General features: G+C 41.4%; 1 long non-coding RNA gene across 1 annotated transcript; it reads left to right on the forward strand.

Annotated features, from left to right (window-relative positions):
- Nucleotides 1-447: 447 nt before the first annotated feature.
- Nucleotides 448-2065, forward strand: LOC142777315 (uncharacterized). The gene is made up of 2 exons (XR_012888030.1): nucleotides 448-547; nucleotides 1945-2065. It is a non-coding gene; the product is annotated as an uncharacterized LOC142777315 (long non-coding RNA).
- Nucleotides 2066-6368: the final 4303 nt, after the last annotated feature.

Here is a 6368-nt window from a genome sequence, read left to right on the forward strand (position 1 = left end):
TCAACGTGGACATCCCAACTCGAACATCCACAACTGAACCCAATTTGACAGAACATTGAATTGACCTCACGTTAAAAAGTTCATTATTTCGTATATTGATGATTCTCTCAACCAAGTTCACTAAATTTGATGTCAGTGCGATTGGCCATACGCTATCCAACATGAATGCTTCAATTTTAATTTTGAGCAACAATGTAAATATGTAGAGTTTCCATTCTGGAGGTATCTATGCGTTCCCTAACGAAGAATTCACTAGTTCTAGCAAAAGAGTCGGCGATTCCTGGAGTAAAAATTCTAACATACACTTCATAATTCCATCTGGTCCGGGGGCTGTCCTCAGTAAGGATAACACTGACTCAATTCAGCTAAAGAAACTTCTGAAAATTCATGAACGTTTTTCAGCATGGTCCGGATAGCCGAAAAATTAGCAGTGAAGGGGCATTCAAAACTTTGCGCTATGTCTTCCAAAGATGTGTCCTACTTCTTGCGGCGGCAAGACACACGACTGCAACGTTAAAGGTGCTGGCAGTACTTTCCTTCTCAGAAGGTAAGCGAACAGAGCACGCTTATTTCTTGATTTTGCAACATAATCGCAATGTCGTCTGTCGTAATTTTCTTTCGCGTGGTGCTAGCACGCCTAAATACGTCAGCAAGGAGTGGATAGTCCTTCAAGTTTTTTGGGCTTTGATTATGAAGAAGTTTTCTCCAAACGGCTTCTCTTCTAAAATCCCGCGTACACTTATCGTTCCATCAACGAGAAGAGGATCGTTTATTCCATGGAATAGAAAATTCGGAATTGTTTCTAGATCTTTCCAGCATTGAACCAATCGTAGATGCAATCTCCTTAGTACTGGCATTTCGAAGCTTAGAAATGGCAGAACGGAGGTAGACTTATAATTCGCGAAGGATGATGTATGTGCGCTTTGGCTGGTCTAAAGTTATTGTTGGACAAGTAATATCAAAAACTACAGGAAGATGGTCGCTGTTATTTGCCGAATCCAGAACAGCCCATGAGAAAACCTTGATTGCTTTGGAGCAAAACGTATATTCTAATACCAAAACGCGGTCAAGATATCGCGTACTTTGCTCACCGGAGGTCAAGTAACACAGTATAACTGAAAAAGCGTAGCAGCATCCGTGGAGACAGTAGTCTAATGCTTATTATTTCACAATCTGAGTCTAACATTCTGAAAGAAACTTTCGCCCTATGGCATAATTTATTTGATACAAGATTGATTAAACCACCACTTCGTGATCGGCTTAATAACCGAAAAGAACACAAACCGGCAAGATGGAAATTTTATCTGATGTAAGCCAAGTTTGATCCAGAATTATATGATCAAGATTAAAATTATTATAAAAATAATGTGAGTCAGTTGAGGCTCAGAATATAGAGCAGCAGTTCCACTGTGGTACACTCAACTGACCTATGGTGTTGGACGCACCGCAGAGGCGCGTGCCACGCCCTTCTTAGCATCTTTACGCGAAATGCCTGATTCATTCCGTTTAGTTTTGTTATCGAAGTTTTGTTACCATAACTTCTCATTTGCCTTGTGCTGCCTCAAGAGCTAATCCACGGATGCTTAAGGTGCCAAAAATTTGTGTCACTATCTTGGGCATATTTAATTGTGCAAAATCCAATAGGATCTCAGTAACTGATAATTGATAATGCTTGAATAAGGATGGCCAGTTAATTCGTTCAGCCCACGACATTTATTTGATACACAGTACTGAGCTATAGCAAATCACACACTTTGCAACTAAATGCCAAATACTTATCCAGAAAGTGTGCATTGTATATTGGTCATTTCAATTTCTGCATTTAGGTTGCCTGAGACTTATTGCTACGAAGCCCGTCATCTCGTGTCACTCGCCGCAAGCGCTTGACGTTTCGTACATTATCTTAACTTGCGTTTGCTGCTAATGCGTGCCCTTTACTTTCAGGGGGCCAGTGGTTTGAAGAAGCCAGTGATGACAATTCATCCATCTTCCTGGAATAGTGGCCCAGCACGGCCGGAAATGGAATACTAGCTGAGCTATCAGCGGGAAATGAAAAACTAATTGAAATATCGGTGGAACGACTCGTCGGGTTTTACAAGCTCAACTTCAACGCACGCATTATCGCACATTACCATACACCGACAATTACTCATTGGTGATATACACCATACTCCACAACCAAGACAGATGAAGAGAATGAAACATTGCCATATTAGCCAACAATAGGATATTGCACGCTCAAAAAAAATTCCGTTGAGCCGGATTCAAACCACCGACCAATGAGTAACCATTGCACAATATGGTGTTTCTACGGTCCACTGTTCTACCAACTCAGCTATTGACAAAATGATTGGTGGGGTTCTACAAGCTCTATTTCAACGCACTTATTCGAAACCATCCTACATCAGCATACACCGTGAATTACTTGTTGATGTTATACTCTATACTACACAGGCAAGATAGAGAAATAAATCAAATGTAGCAATATTATCAGAAAAACAGAATAACGCACGCCAAAAACTTCGTCGAGCTGGAATCGAACCAGCGTCCTATGGATAACCATTGCGCAATATGGCGCTATTAACGTCCAATAATTTACCAAATGAGCTGTGGACATTTTTTCATTACCAGGTTCAGTATATACATATCAAGAAAACATTATAACAGCACAAAGGAAAATTAAAGGTTAACAAATTTAATTCACTTACCTAACGTTACTCTAAAACTAGCGCTGTTTTAACAGTAATTCTACATGCTGCAGCCATACTAGCACATGTGTGGGAGACTTTTGTTCTTCAAAAAATGTCTGAAGGCTTTCTTCGAATTATTTATTCGCTGATCATGCGTCAGCATCTCCATTTCACACTACAAAACAACATCTCCACCCACCAATCAGTACAAAAATCATATTTAGGTTCTATGAAACACCGTCTTCATTGTCATGGCCAAAAACTGTATTCCTTGAGGATGCAGGGGAAAATTTTTCTTAAGGGTGCGTTGCAAAATATCCCACTGAACACTGCACCCCAACTGTTCAGGAATACATGGTCAATTGTTCCGACTCGTTTACGTGTGTCACAATGTACACCCAAGGGTAGATAAAAACCCGTTTCGTTCCTCCAAGCCTTCACGTCAGCGTGGCAGTGTGCAAGCGAAAGAAAAACGTTTTAACACCAGGTGGTACGGGCATCTTTTTTACTCGCTTAAGCGTGTCTTTTCCTCTTTCTGTACTATACTGAGTCCCATAGAGTGGCAAGGGCAACACGATTTCACATATATCTCTCTGCAACTTTTTCTATTTTTATGGTATAAATGTCTCATTCAAAGTCGAGTGAACAAAAAGCGCTTTGACATAACTGCTTCTTTTAGGTAACCGCGCATACTTGTGTGAATATGCTCACTCGAAACAATGAGTTCAGGTAAAGCTTGATAACCTCTGCTAGCAAAAAGGTATGTTCTATATTCTTTTAAAACATAAATCGGCTGACTATTTGTCACAAACACAAATGGCTTAAATCAAGCCCGCCATCACGAACTCGCAAAAACAAGTTTGTTCTGCTAGTTCACTCTCATGTGGAGCCTCAAATAAACACTGGAAAATGTGCGATGAAGTTTTTGGACATTCATTCTGGAACAGTGAATTACTTGCATGAGGTACCACAGTTTACTTATGAGAAATAGGTTGCATACTGTCGCCTTAGCAACGACTGACAGGTACCAGCTATTCCAGTTTTTAGATTTTTTTGCAGTAATGAATTTTCTCATGACAGTTCAGTTCACTGTCAATACCGTTGTCCAGGGGTACTCCCAATACCTAACAGGAGGGGCAAAGAAACTTAGGTTGGCGAAAGGGTCGAAAGTAGACGCCCACTCGCCGTGCCAGAATCAGTGGCACTTTCTCCAGTTGACAGTACTTCCACCGGCAACACAAAAGGACAGGACTGTTTTAACAACATGCAGTATACTCTTTTAGTCAGTAGAAAATGTGGCAAAATCATCGGCGTAGGCCAGCAAACGCACCTCTACTTCTTGTAAATTAAAGCCGCGTGTCACGTCTCTTTGTATCATCATCATCATCATCATCGTCATCATCATCAACAACAACACCATCATCATCAGCCTGACTACGTCCACTGCAGGACAAAGGCCTCTCCCATGTTCCGCCAGTCAACTCGTTCTTGTGCCTGCTGCTGCCATTTTACACCCCCAAAAGAGACAAGGATTGCAGTGTTAGTTCTATACTTTCAAGTATTCTTTTTATTAATAAGTAGCACCTGCTTTGAGAATATTTCCTTCAGAAAACCATACTGGCAAACCGATATCAGGTTGTGTTAAGTTCAAAAACCAATCAGACCTGCAATTGATGATTCCTTCAATTAACTTTTAAAATACTTACAACACAGAAAGAATATATAAAATTCCATCACATTACCAAATTTGCATAATGGGCATAACCTGGTAATTTTTACGTCATAAGAAACACACCAGTAGTAAATATTCGATTAGCGAAATAAGACAAAACGTTTAATATATAAAAGGTGCAACCTGAATAATGAGAACCTATATTTATAAGGTGACAACAAGAATTGAACATCGTCAGTTCTGGTTATAGGAATGACACTAAGATATATAATGCATCATCTACAACTGTGATACAAGTCGGGCCATTCAAGAAAGAAATTACATTTTACTCCTGCATCACTTCGGAGGGCCAGGCGCAATTCCTAAAATGACGACACATTGCAGACTACCGACCACCGCGCCTCAAGCGCGTTGGCTGTGTTGGGCTTCGCTTTTTTAAGCTCGTGCTGGGCCCTCCCATCTTCAAGTACACTCCAACCGTGCGAAACGAAACGCCCGATGACATTGGCCACTGGATTTTCTGAAGTAGGGGTGGCGAAATACGTCTGTCATAGTCTATTAGGCCAGTGTAGCAGGTGACTAGATTATCATGAGTGTTCATAACAATGATTTCAGTTGTGTTACTTTTTAATTATTTAACGCACGTGCACTTGCGCGCCATAATCCGAAGTGCCTTTCACTCATACACACAAATCGAAGTCGACTGATGGTTGATATAACGATGCTCACTCATTCTGGAAGTCTCGGTAGAATATGGCAGTTGCACTGTTCCGGGTTTTCTGTTCCGCTCTCATGGTTAGGCTAATACCAGGAACTGATCTTTCGGAATCTCCCACCGGACACGGCATCTTGGAAGAAAGGCTCCAGTTCTCTCATTTAGCCCGACGAACCAACTCTACAATTTGCACAGGTAATAGTTTTGATTTATATTTGTACTGCTATATTGAGGTCTCTACTAATGTTAAGATGCCTCCCGCAAAATAAAAAAAAAACTCCAGGCTTGCGCGGAAGGCTCAGCACAGTCACATCGAAAGCTAGAAAAGCGGCCTTTCAGAGCTTTTTCTATACACACATTGGGTAACTCCTGCAAGCCCACTTGCTCGGTAACCACTACGGCATTAATAATTAAAAACTTAGAGTACTAGGCCGGCATTTCTTATGCTATTCTTCGACATTCGTTAGAGAAGCGTCGTATTCGCTAAACTGTTACGAGGATTTTTGTGTACGCTGTTCATGGAGTAGCTGAACACAATGAGGAATTGTGCCTGAAGTGGGTATGTGCCACAGTTATTAAAAGATAAATAACAAGCTTTTGTAATGGTTTGGAGCTTTAAACGACCCACTCTGTGTGCTATTCGCAATGTGTGACGCCTGGAATCTTTTTGTTGTTGTTATAAAATGCTTTATTCTTCATAATATTGTCATTCTTTTCCTGACATCAAACCTTCTGAGGGCAAGTTTGCAAACAAGTCCCAAGCACCGGCGTAGCTCAGTAGTAGAATACTAGACGGGCATCCAGCGGACCCGCGTTCCAGCCCCACAGTGGCATTGGTACTAGATTATTTTGCTAATTTCGCGTGATGTGGTTACGAACACGAGCGGAGGCGGCGGCGCAACACTACGGCGCTGCGCGAGACTTGAGTTTTGATCTCATAAGAGGTTTTGCTGTAAATATAATTGAAATATATCTGAAAGTATCAACTAATAATTCAATTAACTGTATGTTAAAGTTTTCGCAAGTGTTTCATAATAATGATTATACTAATTTTAGTAGCCGGAGGTTTTAGAAAGAGCGCAGCGCAGTCGCCGAACGTGCGGAGACATTGGACCACAAGATAAATTTTGAAGAGATGGCCATCTTCAAAAGCGAGCCGAACTGGAGGAGGAGGTTGTTACTCGAGTCGTGGCACATTCAGGGAACAGCCCACAACATCAACCGCTCTCTCGGGACCCTTCCCCCAGTGTACACACACGGACTGTGCTCTACGGCAGAACGAGAGAGAGAG

The sequence above is a fragment of the Rhipicephalus microplus genome, chromosome X, assembly GCF_043290135.1.
Source record: "Rhipicephalus microplus isolate Deutch F79 chromosome X, USDA_Rmic, whole genome shotgun sequence".
NCBI lineage: Eukaryota > Metazoa > Arthropoda > Arachnida > Ixodida > Ixodidae > Rhipicephalus > Rhipicephalus microplus.